At 44.9% G+C, this 18,519-nt stretch overlaps 2 long non-coding RNA genes across 5 annotated transcripts in view; one reads left to right on the top strand and one right to left on the bottom strand.

Moving 5' to 3' along the window:
• LOC116994641 overlaps positions 1 to 18,519 on the top strand; it is a 33,819-nt gene that overhangs the window by 11,564 nt on the left and 3,736 nt on the right. Inside the window, exons 2-5 of one of the 4 annotated variants that reach the window (XR_004417541.1) lie at positions 2,196 to 2,338; positions 4,367 to 4,558; positions 6,777 to 6,911; positions 16,214 to 16,286. This is a non-coding gene — a long non-coding RNA (uncharacterized LOC116994641). Of the gene's footprint in view, positions 1 to 2,057; positions 2,339 to 3,378; positions 3,554 to 4,366; positions 4,559 to 6,776; positions 6,912 to 16,213; positions 16,287 to 18,519 lie in introns of those variants that run through there. The other 3 variants (XR_004417540.1, XR_004417542.1, XR_004417543.1) reach the window with 3 other exon arrangements.
• The window catches only part of LOC116994640, a 34,732-nt gene continuing 20,765 nt past the window's right edge, over positions 4,553 to 18,519 (bottom strand). Inside the window, exon 4 of the long non-coding RNA XR_004417538.1 lies at positions 4,553 to 5,272. This is a non-coding gene — a long non-coding RNA (uncharacterized LOC116994640). The remainder of the gene's footprint in view (positions 5,273 to 18,519) is intronic.

Here is an 18,519-nt window from a genome sequence, read left to right as displayed (position 1 = left end):
TTGCTGTTATATTCCTTTCTCACTTAGCAAATCCAGCTGCTGTGGGTTTTTTTTTCCCAGCACATTATTCAGCCTTATGCTCTTTCCCAGGTTTTCTTCCTCTTTCTCCCCCAGGTTTGCTTCTTCTTTCTCCCCCTTCTTCCTCCTTCCACACAGAGGAGTGTTCTGTGCTTTTTTCCTTCTCCCTTTCTGCTTTCCTTATTTCCTTATTTCCTGGAAAGAAAATAAGCAGAGAAGGGGCCACGGAAGGAGGCAGTGCAGCCATACTTGCAAAAACAGGAAGGCAAAGATATGGAGTGATGGATGGTAATTCAGCATTATGTCTGAGCTCTCCTCAGCTGTTTTTTTTGCTTTATGCTAAGCAGAACTGCCACACTCTTCTTGATTTTGAAGACTGATGAAAGGGTTCAAACAGCAAATAAAAGCCAGTTCCATCTTTTATCTTTGCAAAGCAAGGCTTCAAATTGTAGCTTAGAGCTGTCTGTGGATGGTACAGGCTAAATGTGGCAGCAGTGGCAAGCTCCTGGGCTTTCCCACAAGGGAATTCTGGGACTTCTGTCCCAGAAACAGCTGGCAGATAAACAAAACTCAGTCTCAGGATTTGCATTCACCCATTTGCTTCAATGAGTTGTAATTCTGTTACAGGGTTTTATTTTTTCTAATGATGTTGTTTTGAATGTTCTGTTAATAGTAATGTCATTACTTACTCGGGAAGTATATTTCAGTTGTTTAGACACCTCAGTATTTCAGGGAGTTCTCTCTTTTCAGAAGGAAATTAATTCAGTGCTTAACTCAGAGGAGTATCTTTTGCAACCTGTTTTTAATGGACAAAGCAAAGATAAATTTAATAAAGTGAAAATCATAAGAGTAATGTTTAGTGTCTTCCTTCCTCCTTCTTGGGGCAGAACCTGCCAGGCAGAATTAGAGAGAGCTCTCTGGTGGGAAAAGGAGATGCATAAAGTGCTGCCATCAGTCTTTGCCTGCACTTAGCTAAACCCACTGACATTCATGGACTGTAATGGCAAGAAAGCTTTCCAAAGCCATTTGACTGGAGAAATTTGAGTTATCATCATTGTCGTATCTCAGCCTGACAGAGAAAATGATTTGTCAGTCAAAACGTCTCATAAACACAGACATTTGATTCCATTTGATCACAGGCAGCTCATCCCCAAGGGAAGGTGGAATGGAAGAGCAGGGAGTTCTCTGACTTCTGCACCATCCAGGCAGCTCTGGGTCAGCAGGGAATGCACCATGAAATGCTGACTGCTTGGAGAGAGGGAGGCTCTCCCAGGCTTGGGAGCAGCTCCCCATTCTGGCTCAGCACGCCCATCCAGGCTGAGCTGGGACTGAGCTTTGTGTGCTGGGGTCAGCCAGGGACCTGCTGGGAAGACGGAAATTCAAACATCCCTTGATGCCTGAATGACACTAGTGAGGGATGGGGCTGGCCCAGTGCCAGCTGCCTGCACCCAGAATCTCCTTCTGAGGAAATCTCCTTGTTCTAATGGCCTTATTAAGATCAAGCCTGTGAACACTGCAAATCTGCACAAAGAGAAATTAGAGCCCAGATTAGATTAGGGGCTGAAGGCTGGGAGCATACAGCTGTTTGCCAAATTGCACACTGAATTTCATTTTTGCATGGACTTTTACTGATAGCAATTTGAAGGCAGTCATTAGAGCCATCAGCCTTTAAATGAGAAATTTCAAGGGACACTTCAGCATAAATCTGCTCCTCTGCTATAAGAAATTATTCCTGATGTTCTTTGGGCTATGGAAAACAATTACATTAATTTTGCACAATAGCCTGTTTCTCCCAAACAGGGGTAGCACTCCTGGCCATAAACAGACATCTTTTTACTTCCAATTAACTGTGTGGGTGTGTAAACATAAGGAAAACTGCCTTTTCAACTTGAATTTAATAACCAGAAAACAACAGGGAAAAAGAATCATCTGACTTACAGTCAGAATAGAAGACTCTGGCCACCCTTATTCCCTTCCTTGGCAAGCCAGCTGCATTTGTGAAAACAGACAAACCCTTTCCCATTAAATCATAAATACTGCAGGTTTCATTTCTTACTGACTCCTAGGGTCCAAGATTTAGGCAAGGGTAGGATATTAATTTCCAGACCTAAACCTGACGTAAGTTACAGTGCTCTAGTTGTCATTTAAACTTCAGGTGTGTTTTTCTTCTATTCCAGGTACTCCAGAGCAGCCTTGTAATCCCTGAATCCTACTGAACTCAGACCCTGGTGATATATCAGTGTCAAAGGAATGCAACTGGTAATTCTGCCTGTCTGTTAAACTGCCTTGTGTCACCCTGATTCCAATGGCTGCTGACAAGGTATGTGTTTTACCTGCTTCCAAGAGCTTTAATCTCATTATTAGAAGAAAAATAAGCCATTATTAATGCTTAAAGCCATTGTTATCTTCTCTCCCTGCCAGCCTGTTCCACATTAATATTAGTACTTCTTAGCGGAAGCTTTGTATGTGTGACTCAGGCCTCCCATGTCATTAGTTTGAAAACCCTGAGAGCATTTTCTTACACAAAAAATTGCGCAGGGAAGGAAGAGGGTCCTTTTATTTACCTTCAGATTTCCATCCTTGAGGATTTTCTTGCTGAGTGTTCTCAGGTTGCAGCTGCAATTAGAAGACTTAATTGTTTTTGTATCAACCCTGGGATTCCTTCATTCCCCAGGAGCTGCCGGTTTCATTAAAAACCGCACCCAATATCATGAGACATGCAATTATCTGGAGCTCCCAACACAGTTGCAAAAATGGTTTGTAAAGCCACTAGGATTAAAGATGTTGGGAGAGGTTCTGGGGTGGTGTCAGCTGCTCCAACTCCTGCTCTGGCAGAGCTGAGAGACACAGCACTGCTCAAAGCAGGTCCAGCCAGCTGTAGAGCTGTAAAGCTTTTCTTCCCGAGCAGTAGTAGCACTGGGAAGGCAAAAATAAACACTCAGAAATATGTCTCCACCTTCCAAACTCAGCTGAGTGGAAGAGGAGTGGATTATGGAACTCTTCTTCTTTCAGTACAGTGATGGCAGCGCATGGGGGATGTGCCTGCCAGGATGAGATGTGGACTCACATCCAAACAGCAGGAAAGAGCTGAGGATTTGGTTGGGAGGGGAGAGAGAATTTCCTTTGTTCACTGCTTTTGCATCTCAGACTGAGGATCAAAGTTTAAAATGAGCAGCCCAGCAGAACAGTGCCGGATCTGTGATTCACATGTCCAGGTGTATCTTCCCTTAGTGTGCTGTTGTGGGCTGGCGAGGTTTAGAAATTTTTCCCATTATTATGTTAAGCTGGCCGGGGTGGTTCCCCTATTAGCCGTTAAGAGCTGAAGACAAAGGAACGGCTGGAACAGCCCGATGGCTCCATTAGGGAAAGGTGGAGTCCTGCTTTTGTCCTTCGGTGAGTAGGAGGGCACTCGCAGCTCTCCGGGCCAGCGGGGGAGAGAGGTTGTTTCTTCTTCGTGGTGAGAGCAGGCTCCTTTGGACTGGGACTGCTAAAGCTTCCTGCTTCCTCTGAACAACTGGGAACTGGGACGCCCACGGTGAGCAGAGTTCTTTCCTCACCTTTTCTTCTACCTGGGACGGCGCTGCCGCCTTGCCCCCTGCTCCTGCAGCAGCCGCGACTGAGAGGCTGCCCTGCCCTGCTTCCATCTCGACTATGCGGACGAGGAGGGGCATCGGTGACTGGAAAAAGGGGCTGAGACTGAGTTTCGTTCTGTTCTGTCACTGGATTTTTTGTTCTCTTTCACATAGCTGATGCTGTTTTTGTTTGTCTAGTAAATATATCAGTAAAGAACTGTTATTCCCAACCTATACCTTTTTTTGCCTGAGAGTTCCTGAATTTCCTTTTCCTGGCAATACTGTCCTCTTAAACCAGGACATGTGCTCCTGAAGGCTTGACGCACAATCAGAAGCTCATTTGAAATTGTGAATGTCGTAAGTGAGGAGCATTGGTAGGCCAGAAGGAAGAGATAACAAGAACTAGACTTGCTGTTTTGGTCTGGTTTTTTCCCTCAGTACCTTTGGAAAAGCATTGTAGAACCAAAACCTCATCTAGTCACTGCAACAGAAAAAAAAAAAAATAAAAAAAATCCTTCCAGGTATTGAAGAAGAGAATGTGTGCAGGGTTCTGTGGTCCCCTCCCCTTAGCCCTGGCTGTCTGCTGTCCTTTCCTTCAGCTGCAGTCTGCTGAGCTCCTGTCTTCTGATGGGAGGTGCACCTTGTGGCCTTGCACACAGACATTTCAGGTAAATAGGTGTCTGTCACTCAGGTAGCTGCTATTTTATTCACCCTTTGAGGCACTGGAGAGAGGTCATCTTTTTTAAAATAATATTTGGAATAATTTGTGATTTCAGTGTTCTTGCTTGAGATCCTGGAGTGGAGCTAAGGAACGAAATTTCTTACATTGTTGATGCCTCATTTCCTCATTAATGCCACAAAGATTTATGTGAAGGGACTTCGACAGTGCTAATGGAATTACCCACCTAAATCTCCCCCACACTGATGGCAGGGAACGCTGTGGCTCTTTGCCCTCATGTTAGTGCTGGGTGAGTAATTGAGTTATTTGTTAGCTAGCAAAACTAAAAGTCCTTGATTTTTGTTGGACTTTTCAATACCTGTTTGGTTGTTTTTTTACAATACCTTTACCTAGGTACTTACTTAGGAGTTATAATTTGAAATACAAAATGAAAACATTTTGATAATTTTCCCATTCCAGTTTCACTGAGGGTCAGTGGTTTCAGTCAGTAAACTCTTGGTTTTGGGGTTTTTATTAACAAAATGCCTTCCTGCAGTATTCACCTTATCTCTGTTTAGTGTTGCTGCTCCTGTCAGGACTTGAATGTTTTTTCAAATCTGGTCCTGATTTTGCTGAAAAATCCTTTACCATGGCCTCATAGTTAACTTCCTAAAATCTCTTTGCATTTAATATCATGCCAGGGCACAGAACTGCGCTGGCTGAGCTTAGGGAGGATGAAATCAACAGCACAATCACTTGTGCAGAGCAGGACCAGCCTCTGGTCTGGTGAAAATGACTGAAAGAGTAGGAATAATTCTGGAAATCACTCTGAAATCAAGATGGGAGGATATAGCTGGGGCTGGGAAACCACTCGTGTGAAACCACTTCTTTGAACCTTGTTCAAGTGCGTGCACAGACACCTGGGAATGATTTATTCCTTGTCATGGGCCATCCTGTGGAGCTGAGTGTTGTCAGGATAGGTGACCAGGTTAGCTGCTCCATGCAGGATGAGGACAGCTTGTGCCTATAAAGAGAAACACAGGTTCAGGACACTACAAGTACGAGAGTCTGAAGATTAATGATAGAAAACTCTGATGTGTTTGAGGAAAGAGAAGTAAGCAGGAAAAAGGGACCTAAATTAGTCTGCAGCTCCCTGGGCAGAACAGTGAGGTTATAAATATTCTGGCAGCATTTAGAGGAGGGCTGGCTGTGCAGGTTGCTCTTTGCTGTCCTCATGTGTATTCATGCTCCTGTTGAGCTGTGCTGACAGAGCCACCCGAGTGTCTCTGAGGTTTGGGAGGAGGCAGAGCATGGCTTTGGTAGCAGGACTGACTCCTGGCTCTGTGGGACACAAGAGCATTTTGTTGTGAGCATTTCATTGGTGGTGCCAGGGATGCTGGGTTCAAAGAGCATCTTCTCAAAGAAACCAATGCCTGAGTCACTGAGTCACCCTGATCTTTGTGATCAAGCTGGCACAAGGGCTTGGAAAGCATCATCACCAACCTCTCCAACCCCAAAGCTGGTGGGCAAGGGAAAGTGCAGCATGAAGAGGAAAATGTGGGATGCTGATGTCCCAGCTGGGTAGGAGAGCCAGGAGCAAAGCAGCAAAATGCTTCTCATTGTCAGGCTTAATTTCACCAGATTTCAGCCTTCAAAACGCCTCAGTGATTGTTTCAGAGGAGCAAAATTGCCATTGCTGCAAGGAGCCAGAACCTGCACTGAGCTCCACCTTTGTTGTGACCCTTTCTGGGGGGACCAAGGTGTGAGGGAAGTCAGCAGCATCCACAGGGTGTGCTGAACAAGATCAGACACTGGTGAGTGTTTGCTGGGCTAAAATGTATGGGATCACTGGGAGTTGCTGCACTGCTGAGTGCAGGCAATCCACTTAGCAGCACAGCGCTGCTCCTGAAGGATCCCTGCCAGCTGCTCCTGGCTGCTGTGGTGCATGGAAATGAAAAGTGCAGCCCAGCGTCCGGTTTCAATGAAAATTCTATCTAATCTGGAACAGCTCTGCTCTGGGAGGTGCCTTTAATATGGTAGTAGGACCGCTATGTCAAGACAAATGCTTTTTTTATTTGTAAAAAAAAACAACTTTATTCCTACCATTAAAAAAGTTTAGTGCAGGGAGTTAACTGAGGTAACGTTTTTAGAAGCTGAAAATATAAAGAACTCAAATAAAAGGAACAGTGATTTCTTTTTGTTTGTTTGGGGTTTTTTTTAGATTTCCCTTTCTCCTCTTTTAAAACACCATTTCCTGGTGTCATTGTCATAACTCCAGATCTGAGCAATTAATTTGTATTTGTGTCAATCCCACATTTGCTTCTGTAAGTATTGCATTCAATTCAGACTAAATGAACTGCTAAACTAAACCTGGTACTGAGCAAATCAGGCTGAAAACTGTGTGCAGAGGCAGGAATAGAACCCTTTGCAAGCGCTCCACTGTGCCATCAGGTGTTCTCTGCTGGATGCAGTGTTTTCCTTGGATCATGTATACAAAAACGCCACTTTGATTTTTGTTTCCATATCAGATGCATTATGAGACCAGTGCTGATATGCTGACTGTGTGAGTTTCCTTGATTTTAAGGAAATTTTCTGAGCCCCTCTGTCTGCTTGTTCCTGGTTGTGCTGATGTCGCTGATGTGAATATAATCTCTACTGAGCAGGTAAATTTAATGTCATTCTGAACTAAGACTTCATATTAAACTCTAGCTTTTGGCTTAAAAACTCAATAGCCTCTGAACTAACACCACTATTTAGCCAATCAGGACTTTAAACCAAGCTATTTGTGTTAAGGAGCCTGTGATTTTTTTGGACACACCTCTTTGCAAGGTGATATAGGAGTTACTTTATGGTTGTAGTACAGTTATGGTTATTTTTAGGGTCAGGATTCATGCAGGGAGAACAAGGAAGGGGCTAAAGCATGGTGGAGTGGGGCTGTGAAGGGATTCCCAAGGGAGGTGTGAGCTGCCAAGGGACCTGGGTTGTTCGAAACTTTGTGGTCAGTGTGTTATAGCTGGGGCGGGGGCAGGAACCCAAAAGGATGCATTGCTCGTCTCTCACTCCTTCACGATCACGGTTGCTTTTGGGGCCAGATGCATCCCTTTCCTGAGCATAATTTCTAGCTCCAAGGAAACCATTAGCCATTTTCCTTAGAATATACTTTGAAATGCATCATCTGTTCATTACCATCCTATTTTGAGGGAAATGAGAAATTTGTTATTTTGAAATCACAAACTTTAGTGATTCCCCTCTCCATGAGAATTCATTAGGCTTTATTTCCTCAGCTACCTGATGGACACACCTGATGTCTTTCTGTTTCATAACAGAAAAAACAGGCTCCATGGACAAAGAGGAAAAAAACACCCTGGATAGCAGTCTAGTCTGCAAAATCAAAAATCAGATACCCACAGTTTAGGTAGATTGAAGCTGAAAGAAAACTAAATCACTTTGCAGCCCCAGGATGAATGAAAAGCCAATCTGAATATCAAATTGACCTTGCTCCAGGGGAGAATAATTTGGAATGATGTATCTACTGTCTCTGAATGTGTTGCTTACAGAGAAACTAAGTGGTTTTCCTGTAAAAAGAAGAAAAGTAGGTGAACACAAAGTCATGAGGAAATAAGGGTCTTACTCCCAAGTCAACCCTGAGATCATTTTGGAACAAATACACTTCTAAGGCTAAACAGAACTCAGCACTGCTTTAAGGAAAAGATTGCAAGATTTTTCTTAGTGGGAGTGTTCCTTTATGCATAAATTCTACAGCTACTGCCACCAGTTTTAGCACAGCAGCTCAGGGACAGCGTTATGAACATAGGACAAGTAGGAATGAGTGCGTGAGAAATGGAGAGAAAACATGCTGTATTGGGACTGAGGGAGTGGGTATTGAAAACCATTATCCTGGCCTCAGTGAAGGTACTGGAAACTTTGTTATGAATGTCCAAAAAAATTAGTGTTTTGTTATTTTTTTTTGTTTGTTTCTTTTTAATAGTGATCCTGTTGTAGAGCTCCTGTAGCCAAACAGATCTCCTGAAATGCTTGGTGTGTCACTAAACCCACCACCCTGAGAGCAAGAGCAGGAGTGGTTTCATTCCTGCAGCCTCACTGTCAGGTATCATTAGGGAACTAAGTGTTCTCTTCTCTCCTAGTTACCCTGTGCATTACCCTGGTGCTGCTCAGCTTCAGTTTATGGCCCCTTCAAGTAAAGTGCAGCTTCATAAAAAGCCAGCTTAAGATGTGCAGGGTAAGAGGATACAGACCTGCTGGGTGGGTGCAGAGCATAAATATCAGGGCCAAATGAGAAGGGGGGCTGGCAGGAACAAGGGTGGGCAGACCGTGCCTGTTAGTTACTGCTGGATCTTGGAGGAGTTTTGCCACCAAATTCCATTAAAATGAGAGTTTCAGCCTTTAAAAGCATCATTCAGGGGCTTGTTTTGTTAAATAAGCTAGCTAAGATTGTATATTAGTCTCTGACAGGGCTACATTTGGGTGAAAACCATGCTGAATTATTTATTTTGTCATTAATGTCACACGAACCGCAGTAAGGAGAATTATATGGGCTGCGAAAGCGGAGTGGCTCTAAGTCAGGTTCAAACAAATGGAATTGTTATTCTTCAACACCAGTGGCAGGCTGCAGCTGCCTAATGCATCCAGGAGAGGATGAGAAGTGAATGGAAATCAATGGAAAGGTTCACACCTGACTGACAGCCTTTAAATAATGTAAAGGGTCCCTGGGCACAGGCAGAGTTACACAATACATTAGCATTTAAGACCAGTGGAAAGACAAGCAGGGAAATGTTTGGGAAGTTTTGTTCTTGTAGCTGCAAAGTTTAAAGAGCTGGAGAGGAGATGGAATGGAAAACTCAAAGCATGCTTGGACAAGGAGAAAACAAAGACATTTTAATTTGGCCAGGCTGAATTTGGTTGGTGTTGGGCTTTGGTAAGGCCAGAAAGGGCCTTGTGCTGTGTATGGCAGAGGAGTCCAGGTGCTCCCTGGAATAGCTGGGGCAAGGGGATGAACCCAAGGCCACTTTGGGAGTACAGGCTCAGCCCCTTCTTGTGCCGCACAAGTGACATCTCTAAGCCATCCCATCCTAGTGTCCACAGCTCTGATGCTCTGCCCACCTCTTGCCAACTGTGTACAGACCATTCAGGGCATCCTGGAGGTTTTCAGCTGTGCTCTGTCTTCCACAAAACAGCTTCTGTTCCCCTGAACAAACATCATGAGGAGTAGGATGAACACAATTGGAAGTTGTATCTAGCAGATACCAAGGTTACAGTCTGCTTCTGGGAATCTGTGCATTACTGCAAATCCTCTCTGGACATATGTACATGCCAGCTTGTACACAAGTGTGCTCTCTCTCTCTCTCTGAACTAGGAAAAGTCTGAACTTTGCATTCCTGACCCCAGAAATGGGTCAGAAAAGGACCTTTGATTTGTGGCTGTTTGGTGTGCTCAGAAAGGGGAAAGAAGATTGATGTCTGTGATCAGTCAGATGGACAGACCTTCATGGTATGATTAGTTTATGGCCATAAACTAAACCACAAAAGGTTTCACTCAACATGAGGGACAGCTTATTTATGTTGAGGGTGGCAGAGCACTGGAAAAGCTGCCAAGAAAGGTCATGCAGTCTCCCTCTCTGGAGACATCCCAAACCCACTTGGATGTGTTCCTGTGTCACCTGCTCCAGGTGATCCTGACTTGGCAGGAGGTTGGACTGGATGATCTCCAGAGGGCCCTCCCTAATGATTCTGTGATTCTGTGTTTTCCCACTACACATTAGGATGGGAGAGAGTGAGGCTTGGCAGGGCTGGAACTTGATTTGTGATTCAGCAGCAGACTTTTGGTGGGACATTAGGTGTACAGTGATTTACATGAGCTATGCAGCTTTCTGCTTTGTCATCTATGAAATTGGGAGAAGTAGCCTGAAAATTATGTAGTGATGAGAAATGACTTAGCAGATCTGTGGGGCTGAGGAACAGCTGTAATCAGGTAATAAGACTGTGAAACTTTGGTTTATTAAATCCTTTCAGATGTTAATGGCTAAAGTTTATGGGAACAGTATCAGAAACAGATCTGGATTTTTAAGAAGCTGAGGCATCATTTATTCTGCAGTGAGAAATGACAGGCACTAGGAAGACAAAAATTAACTTTTCATGTAACTATAGTGAGGATGAGCATGTCAATTAATGAAGGCTGAGAGTTTGTTTTAGCATGTTTGATACTCCACAGCAGACTGGGAGGTTTTTATGGAAGATTTCATCGAATAAACTATGTATTGTAATATTTGGATGCAGCCTTTAAACAGGCACAGCCATCAGAAGGAACTTCTGACAGCCAGGAATGGGCTAATGAAATTAATTGCAAACATTTTCTCAGCAATAGAAAAATTTTAAAGGGATCATACTTTTAATTTAATGATGGGAAAAGTTCTGCTTTGTTTTGTGTATGAATACAAATTTTTAAAACCCTAATCTGGTAATACCATTTGCTTTAGTGTCCTTAGACCCACCTCTCACTTTCTGATGGAACTATGAAAAGTCTCTCCTCTCTTACTGGGATTTACAGTAATTTCACGAATACAAGCCGCACCAATTTGACCAAAATTTTGGTGGAAACCCGGAAGTGCGGCCAATATTCGGGGGCGGCTAATACATTAACAAAATTCTAAAAGCTGCCAACACGGAAGTGAGAGCCCGCGGCAGCCCCAAGCCAAGCTGGAGCCCGGCCGGCCCCGGCAGAGGTGGGAAAGCCTGGCAGAGGCGGGGCCAGCAGTGTGGGGGCGGGCGGCAGAGCCTGAGCCAGCAGGGCGGGGCAGGGGGGCGGCAGAGCCCGGGCCAGCAGGGCGGGGGAGCCTGGGAGAACTGGGGCTAGCAGTGCAGGGGAGCATGGCAGAAGCAGGAAGCCCGGCGGGTGGGGCTGCCTGGCAGCGGGGGAAGCCCAGCAGAATCGGGGCCAGCAGCGTGGGGGAGCCCGGCGGTGCAGGGGCCTGCAGTGCCGGCCAGGGCGAGGAAACGCGGCGGCGGTGCAGACGGGAGGGGGCGGCCGGCGAGCCTGGTGGCGGCGGCGGCAGCCCTGCCGGCAGGGCTAGCGAATGCGGCAGCGGGGCGGTGCTGACGGGAGAGGGGGGCCAGCGAGCCCGGCGGCAGCGGCAGCACCACCCGGCCAGCCCCGCCGAGCCGTGGCGCTGAGCTGGGCCACCCGGCCCCGTCGGCAACCATGAGCGGGCCGAGCCTTCCTGGCCCCGCCCCGAGCCAGTAAAGCCCGCTATGCCGCGATCCTGTTACTAATTGGCCAATTTGTGAAAGCTGCGCACGGATTCTCGCGACGAACGAAAGTGCGGCTAATATTCGGGGTGCGGCTTATCTATTGACAAAGACAGCAACATTGTCGAGGCACCGGGGGTGCGGCTTATAATCCGTGCGGCTTGTATTCGTGAAACTACTGTATCCTCTTTTATCTACCAACCACCAGTCTCCTCACTTGATCTCCTTTGCCTGCTGGCTGCTCTGAAGCTCACCCTTGGTTTTGGTGCCCCCAGGCCATGGGGTAGGAATTAGGCACAGCACAGCAGTGGGCAGCTGAGCCCCTCTTTGGCAAGGAGGAACAGCAGAGTCTCCTCTCAGCCACCTGGCTGGAAATCCCCAGTAGCTCCCTTTACCCATGAATTTAATGGAGCAACTTAGAAGTGTCTCCACTAGCAGCCTTTTCTGTTTTTACTTGGCTGGGTATTGTTGTTATTTGTTGTCCTACTAATTCCTGTGTCGCTGCATGTATGTGTGTCATGTATCATGTGTGACACATCACTAGTGGTTACTTGGATCTGTTCTTTTTCCTCCCCAAATCATGGACAGAGATACTGAGCAGCATATGCAGCCCTCAGGGACCTGTCAGAACTAGTTTCTGAGATGAGCATTTCACCAGTCACCATTTAGTTATTTTGGCTGTGAAGTGTAGCACACTGACTTTATTCTGCTCTGTGAACCCACAGGCAGACCATTTGCATGGCATACAGTTACTCAGGTGAGAAAAGGTGTGATGAAGACAAACCTTCCCAAATAATGAGCAGAAAACTGATTCTGCCCAATGTTCCAATATAAATTTCAGAAAAGGCATCTGAGGTTGGCTGGAAAGCTGAGTACCTTGAAAATTCTGGAGTGGCTTTATTGCAGTGGGGTAAAAAGATTATTTGTTCAAAGACCTTTTAAGAAGTGTAAGGTACATGTGTGAGTGTGGTAAGTTCCAGTGAGGCATTGTGAGATGCAGCTGTGGTGGTGTGAAGAGAATTATTATAATCCAGGTTAAGGCAGTCAGGATAATGTCACTGAAGTCACTCCAGTGGTTTTGTATTTCATAGAATCATAGAATGGCCTGGCTTGGAAGGGACATTAAAGATCACCTAATTCCAGCCTCCCAAAGGTGGACAGGGACACCTTCCCCTATCCCAGGTTGCTGAGAGCCCCAACCAGCCTGGCCTTGAACACTTCCACGGGGATCCAGGGGCATCCAACTTTTCTGGGCAAACTCTGCCAGTGCCTAACTACTCTTATAGGGAAGAACTCACTCCCAATATCCAGTATAAACCTACTCTCTGTCAGTTTGGGTGCATTCTGCCCTGTCCTGTCACTCCATGCTCTAGTGAACAGTCCCTCTCCATCTTTCTTGTATGCTCCCTTCAGGTACTGGAAGGTCACAGTTGGGTCACCTGTGAGCCTTCAGGCTGAATCCCAAATCTCTCAGCCTTTCCTCAAGCAAAGTTGCTCCATCCCTCCGATCATCCTGGTGGCTTCCGCTGGCCTCACTCCAACAGCTCCATGTCCTTCCTGTGCTGGGGACACCAGATCTGGACACATCCCTACACGTGGGGTCTCAGCACAGAGGGGCAGAATCCCCTCTCTCCACCTGCACTCCAGAGTAAAAGTACAAGTTGCATTTTAACCTGTAAGAGTAGCTCCTGGAAGAAGCACTAAATTTGAATGTGCTACAGTCACTGATCTCCATTGACTGCAGAAAGGGGGTTGGCTGCATTTCACTGGGTGAAGCTACTTCAGGTTTTCACCTTGCTCTAGCCTTTACAGTTCTCAGAGGAATTACTTAGTGTTTATGGAGCACTTTCCTTTCCTGGCTGATGAGCAGCTTGTTTGCCCCAGTGGTGACTCTGCTGCCCAGGCACAGGAGGTGTTCACCTGAATTTCAGAAATTATTGGTCTTTTAAAGCAAAAGGGATCTGATGTAGTAATGAGATGCCAAGCCAAGGAAGTAAGGTATGCTACAAGCTCATTAACCAAGATTGCTGTGTAATCATCTTCAGTAATAATCTTCTCTCATCTGTTGGTTTTTCTTTCCTATGTCTATGCATATACTTAGGGAAAAAAAAAAAAAACAACCTTGAGAAATAGAAGAATGCAGTTGCAGGTACTGAAAGATATTTTTAGCCTATTGTTTGACAAAGACGTTGCTTAGGCTGCCAAAGACAACCAAAGGTGAGAGTGGATCTGTTTTTCCTCTATGGGAGGCTGCTCCCTGAAGAGCTGAAGGCTTCTGGATGCTTGTCTGGGCTCACCACTCGTTTTTCTTACGGGAAGAGGAACATTTGTGACTAAGACAGGGCTTCATAAGAGCAGCAGCAGCCAAATCACAAATCACTCTCCTTTCTGACTAGTCCTTCAAAGGAAAATCTCTCGGATCTGACTCCCAGGGGGCTGAAAACAGTGTCAATGTTAAGCATCGTGGCTTGGCCATTTGGGTAAAATGGTCTAGTTTTGAATAAGTAGGGAATGGGAGGATAAAGGGATTTATTTTTCTCATAATTGGACATAGAACAGCAATGTAAAAACCTGGATCAAATAGCTGAAGCCAATATCTTCCCCTTGAGGCCTTCTTTTGGTTCCTTTGTAGCACATCAACTTAAAAGAAACTTAAACTCCAGTTTCTGAAGGTTGCCAGGTGGGAGGGCAAAAAATCAAAAGGGTGTTTTGGAGTTCACAGATGTAGAGTTCTCTTAGGAAATTGTGGCAACAACCTGTCATCCTTGGAGCAACGGCTGATAACTCTTATGTGCCTCTTGGTCTTTATCTAAATTATCTGCTGGCACATCTGCAATTTAATGGTGCCATGTGACACTTGGTAGAATGCAATCTCTTTAATGTGTTCCCACTCTCCTGGTGCTTTGGAAGGCAGCATGGGCAGGAGGGGAAATTTTTAAAAAAAGCTTTTTTTGCTACATTTTGCCCTGGATGTGTTAATCCTCTCCAGCCTGCTGAGCTGTCAGCTGCCTTTGGGCATTGCTGACTGAGAAGCTGATGCAGACACTTCCACCCACCTGCAGATATCCTGTCCTCCCTGTGCATTCCTGAGCTATATTTGGAGTCAAAAGGAGAGAACAGCTACACAAATGGTTCTTTTAACAACTCTTCCTTTAGGGAGCTGCTCTACTGAGTAGGATGTGTGCTGCTTCTTGCTCCAAACAGAGCTCAGAGACCCTGGGTGGGTGGCAGAGCCCCTGGTGACACAGGGGATGATGAACCTGCCCCCAGGTAAAGCAGGAGATCAGCAAAGACCTGACCCTGCTGCCACAGAGCTGCCTCCAAGCACCAGCTCCCAACTCCAGCTTCTGTCCCAAATTTTAGTGGATTTTCAGTAACTTGTTTTAGCCTTTCATATTGCCTGCCTGAATCCTAATTTGCTTTGCAATACATCTGTTGCCAGGTTGCCTGAAATATATCGAAGGAAACAACACAGCCTCCCAGATGTGACAACAAAAGAACAGAAAATAAAACAATTCCCTTAAAGGAGAGAAAATGGGTTGGAGGAAGCGGGGGAAGCAAGGAAAGAAGAAAGAACTTGGATATTTTGTCAGATATATTTAGTTAGGGTTTTTTTTTTTTCAAAGAGCTTTTTGTTTTAATAGTCTTTGGTTAAAAGGAAAAGCTGTTTTATTAAGAAAACTGCTTCTACTTCTTTTCTGTAAAATTAATATTTGCACAGAAAAAAATACAACTTCCACTTTGCATGCTAATTTTGACTGCTAATCTTTACTCCCTTTAATTCTTTTTTAAAATGAAATTATACCTGATCCCTGTAATCCTAAATTCAACATGAAGAAGGAACCTGAAGATCTGCCTGCTGATTTCCCAAACATCTTACACAGTTTCCAAAGTATCTTATGCAATATCTTATGCAACCTGGAGAGAAAAAAAAAGAAAGAAAGGGCAAGTTTCTCTGTCTCCCTTCTCCCAGAATAAAAGATGGAACATTCAAAATCTGAAGGCATCAGTAAGAGAAAGTACATAATGAGCAAATTTTAAAAAAATTTATTGTATCTAAGTAGCATCCTGGGATTTGGCAACTTGTTGTTTCACAACGTATTGAGTTTTGTTGCTTTGGCATGGAAGGATTTCTATTCTGGAATTGCACTTTGCTGTGGGGAATGTTGCTACAACAGGAATGGGATTTCAGGGTGATGTAGGCCCTCTCCTCTGGGAAAATCCTCCCACAGCTCATGTCATTGTTGTAGGGAACTGTAGGGGTACCCACTCTATCTGAGCCTGCTGTCGCAGGCACCATTCCAGGATATTCCTGTCACAGGCTGGACGTGGCTCCGTGTTTGCCGAGGAGTTTTTTGTGTTGTGTTTTGTCTAGTGGAGCACTGTGTAAGAGGCACCAGGCAAACACTGCCCATCTCTGAGGGTGGGAATTCCCTCCCCGGGGACACAACAGCCCCACCTGGGAGGAGTTGGATGACACCTTGCTTGAATCAAAGCCTTGAGACCAGATGTATGGAGCAGTTTCTGCTTTCCTTAGGAGAGAAATTTTCCCCTCACTGAGCTGCCCCACACCTTTGCAGACCTACTCTGGCCAGCAGGCTACTGCTTTCTCATTAGCATGATGCATATTTAATGAGCTGTGCTACAATGAGCTTAACCAGAGGCCATGAAATTTTGTCTTACATCTGTTGGTTTATTTTCAGCTACAGCATAGAGAGAAATCCATTAAAACTCTGAGTGACAGGATGATCCTGGATGAACAGGCTGAATCAATGGGTAAGCAGTTCCTTTAAGATTAAAAAGAGTGTTAAAATAGTAAAGCTTTGTGCTACTTTGAAGCTCACAGGCATTACATTTTTGGTGGTTTTATTACATTTTTTGTGTGTTTGAGTCAAGTAGATAGTGTCAAATTCTGATAAAATAAATTCCAACATCCTAAAGTCGAATGATGATATAATGCAACATGTACAAACTGTGAGCTGGGTTTTTTTTTCTTTACATTCACTCAGGGTATTTTTAATACAGCCGAGAATTTAACCATGTGTGTCACTGCAATTTAGAAACAAGCTGAGGTAGGTATTAACTCAAAAATATTGGAAAATATGAAGGCCACTTGTAATTTCCAAAGATCTGTATAGGCTGGACAACCTGTATCTCCATCTGAAGGCATTTTGCTGTAGTGCTCTTCATCTTTTCTGCGCTTTGATGAAAAAAATCAAATTATTGTGATACTCTGCTTGAGGAATTGCCTTTTCAGGTAAGTGTGATTTCAATGTAATTGCAAAGTATAATGTTCTATCATTGTCTTGCTTAGGGAGACCTATTCTTGCCTGAATTAGTTCTGTGATATCATCTGGAAAAATTTCAAAACACAAAGCTCATCTTGAAGTGTTTGGCTTCTGCACTGCAGCTTTCTGAGCTCTCACCACAACAGGATCTGAACCCCTTCCAGCAGCACATTAAACACCATGACAAACATCTACCATGTTTTTTTTTGTTTTTGCATCCTCCCCTCTGGGGAAGAGGCAAGTGCAGTGGCATTGCCAATTTTGGTCAGGTTCTGTGTATGAGATTGGTTTGAGGGTTTTTGGGTTTTTTTGGGTTTTTTTTTTCTTTTTCAGAATTCTTCTGAATTCCAGTGAGAAAAGGCAAGGTGGAAAAAATGCACAGAGCTCTTGGAGTGGCAGGCAGAAATACTTGTGAAGTGTGGGTGGTGCTGCTCACCTTCCTCAGAGTGAGCTGGGGGAATTGCTGATCATACTGGGATTTTTTGGTGTGGGAGAGAAGCAGAGCTGGACTCTGCTGAGAGCACAGGGCCCATTGCTAGATTGAAGGGAGTGGAGTGGCAGCTGGCTGGATTCCAGCCTTGGGCTGGGGACTGTCCCTGGGAACACAGGAGCACCCCTGGCCAGGGCAGGGGGTGAGCAGAAGAGTCACTTCTGGAAACTGTTCTTCAAATCTTTGGGCTTGGATTCATGCTTATTCACAGGATGTCCAAAATGAGATTTTTCTGGTTGAGAGGTGGCAAACAGGACATCATTCTGGGACTGCTGCTCCTTGTGTGAGAAGGACTCCAGCTTTGAGAGACCCTGGAAATCCAGCTTTGGTGTGCAACCCTTGTGCTGGCTCAGGTCTCAGGAGCTGGAACTTCATCTGCATTGCTAACTGTGGTGATCTCATTAGAGGATCTGTGTATCTATTACCAGAGCTGCTGTTCCAAAACAGACTCACTTTGAGTTGGCATTTAACAGCATCAAACAGACCAGATGGAGGCACAAATAGTTAAATTGTCCTGAAAAACTACTCAATTTGCCAGAAGACAGAGGAGTTTTGATAATTTATATTGAACCACGGTTGGATATTTGCCTTTGTTCTCCTGGAGAGGTGGCCAGGCCTCCAAAGACTGGGAATGGCAATGGCAATGGGAAGCCCTGGAAAATCCTGGAACTCTTGTCTTTTCTCACCTCCACCAGCATCACTGCTGTCTGGCACAGGAGTCAGTGCTCCAGGCCCTAGAGGTGTCAGTGAGCCACTGGCTTTGCTGTCCTGTAAAATGGCACAAACTTATCTGGTCTCATTCCTAAATCCAAAGCTGCTTTACCAAATAAACTGGACACAAATTGCAGAGATCCTTTGTCCTTCTCAAAACCTCACACACAGCTGCTGGTACTCACTAGTCCTGTAACAAATACTCCAGACTTCAGACCAGCATTTTCTGATAATTTCTACAAAAAAGGCAGTGTACTGTGTAAAACATCTCTTTAGTTCCTAAAACTGGGAGATCCCAGCTTCTTAAATTCTCTATACAATATCCAAAGCAAATATCATCTCTGGATCATAAGTTTTATTAAAACATCTCAAATTTGCTTTATTTTTGTTTCTCAAAAAGCATTCAATGACTGGCAAGCTGGGGATGATGGGATAGGAGACTGTATCAGCAACATTTTGAGGAAGAATGCAAATGTTTTTGGATAGAGAAAGAAGGAAAGACTCCCAAGGGCGGGCAACC

This window comes from Catharus ustulatus, chromosome 3 (assembly GCF_009819885.2).
Source record: "Catharus ustulatus isolate bCatUst1 chromosome 3, bCatUst1.pri.v2, whole genome shotgun sequence".
Taxonomy (NCBI): domain Eukaryota; kingdom Metazoa; phylum Chordata; class Aves; order Passeriformes; family Turdidae; genus Catharus; species Catharus ustulatus.
The sequence above is the reverse complement of the archived record's forward strand: the minus strand, read 5'-3'. Positions and strand labels throughout refer to the sequence as shown.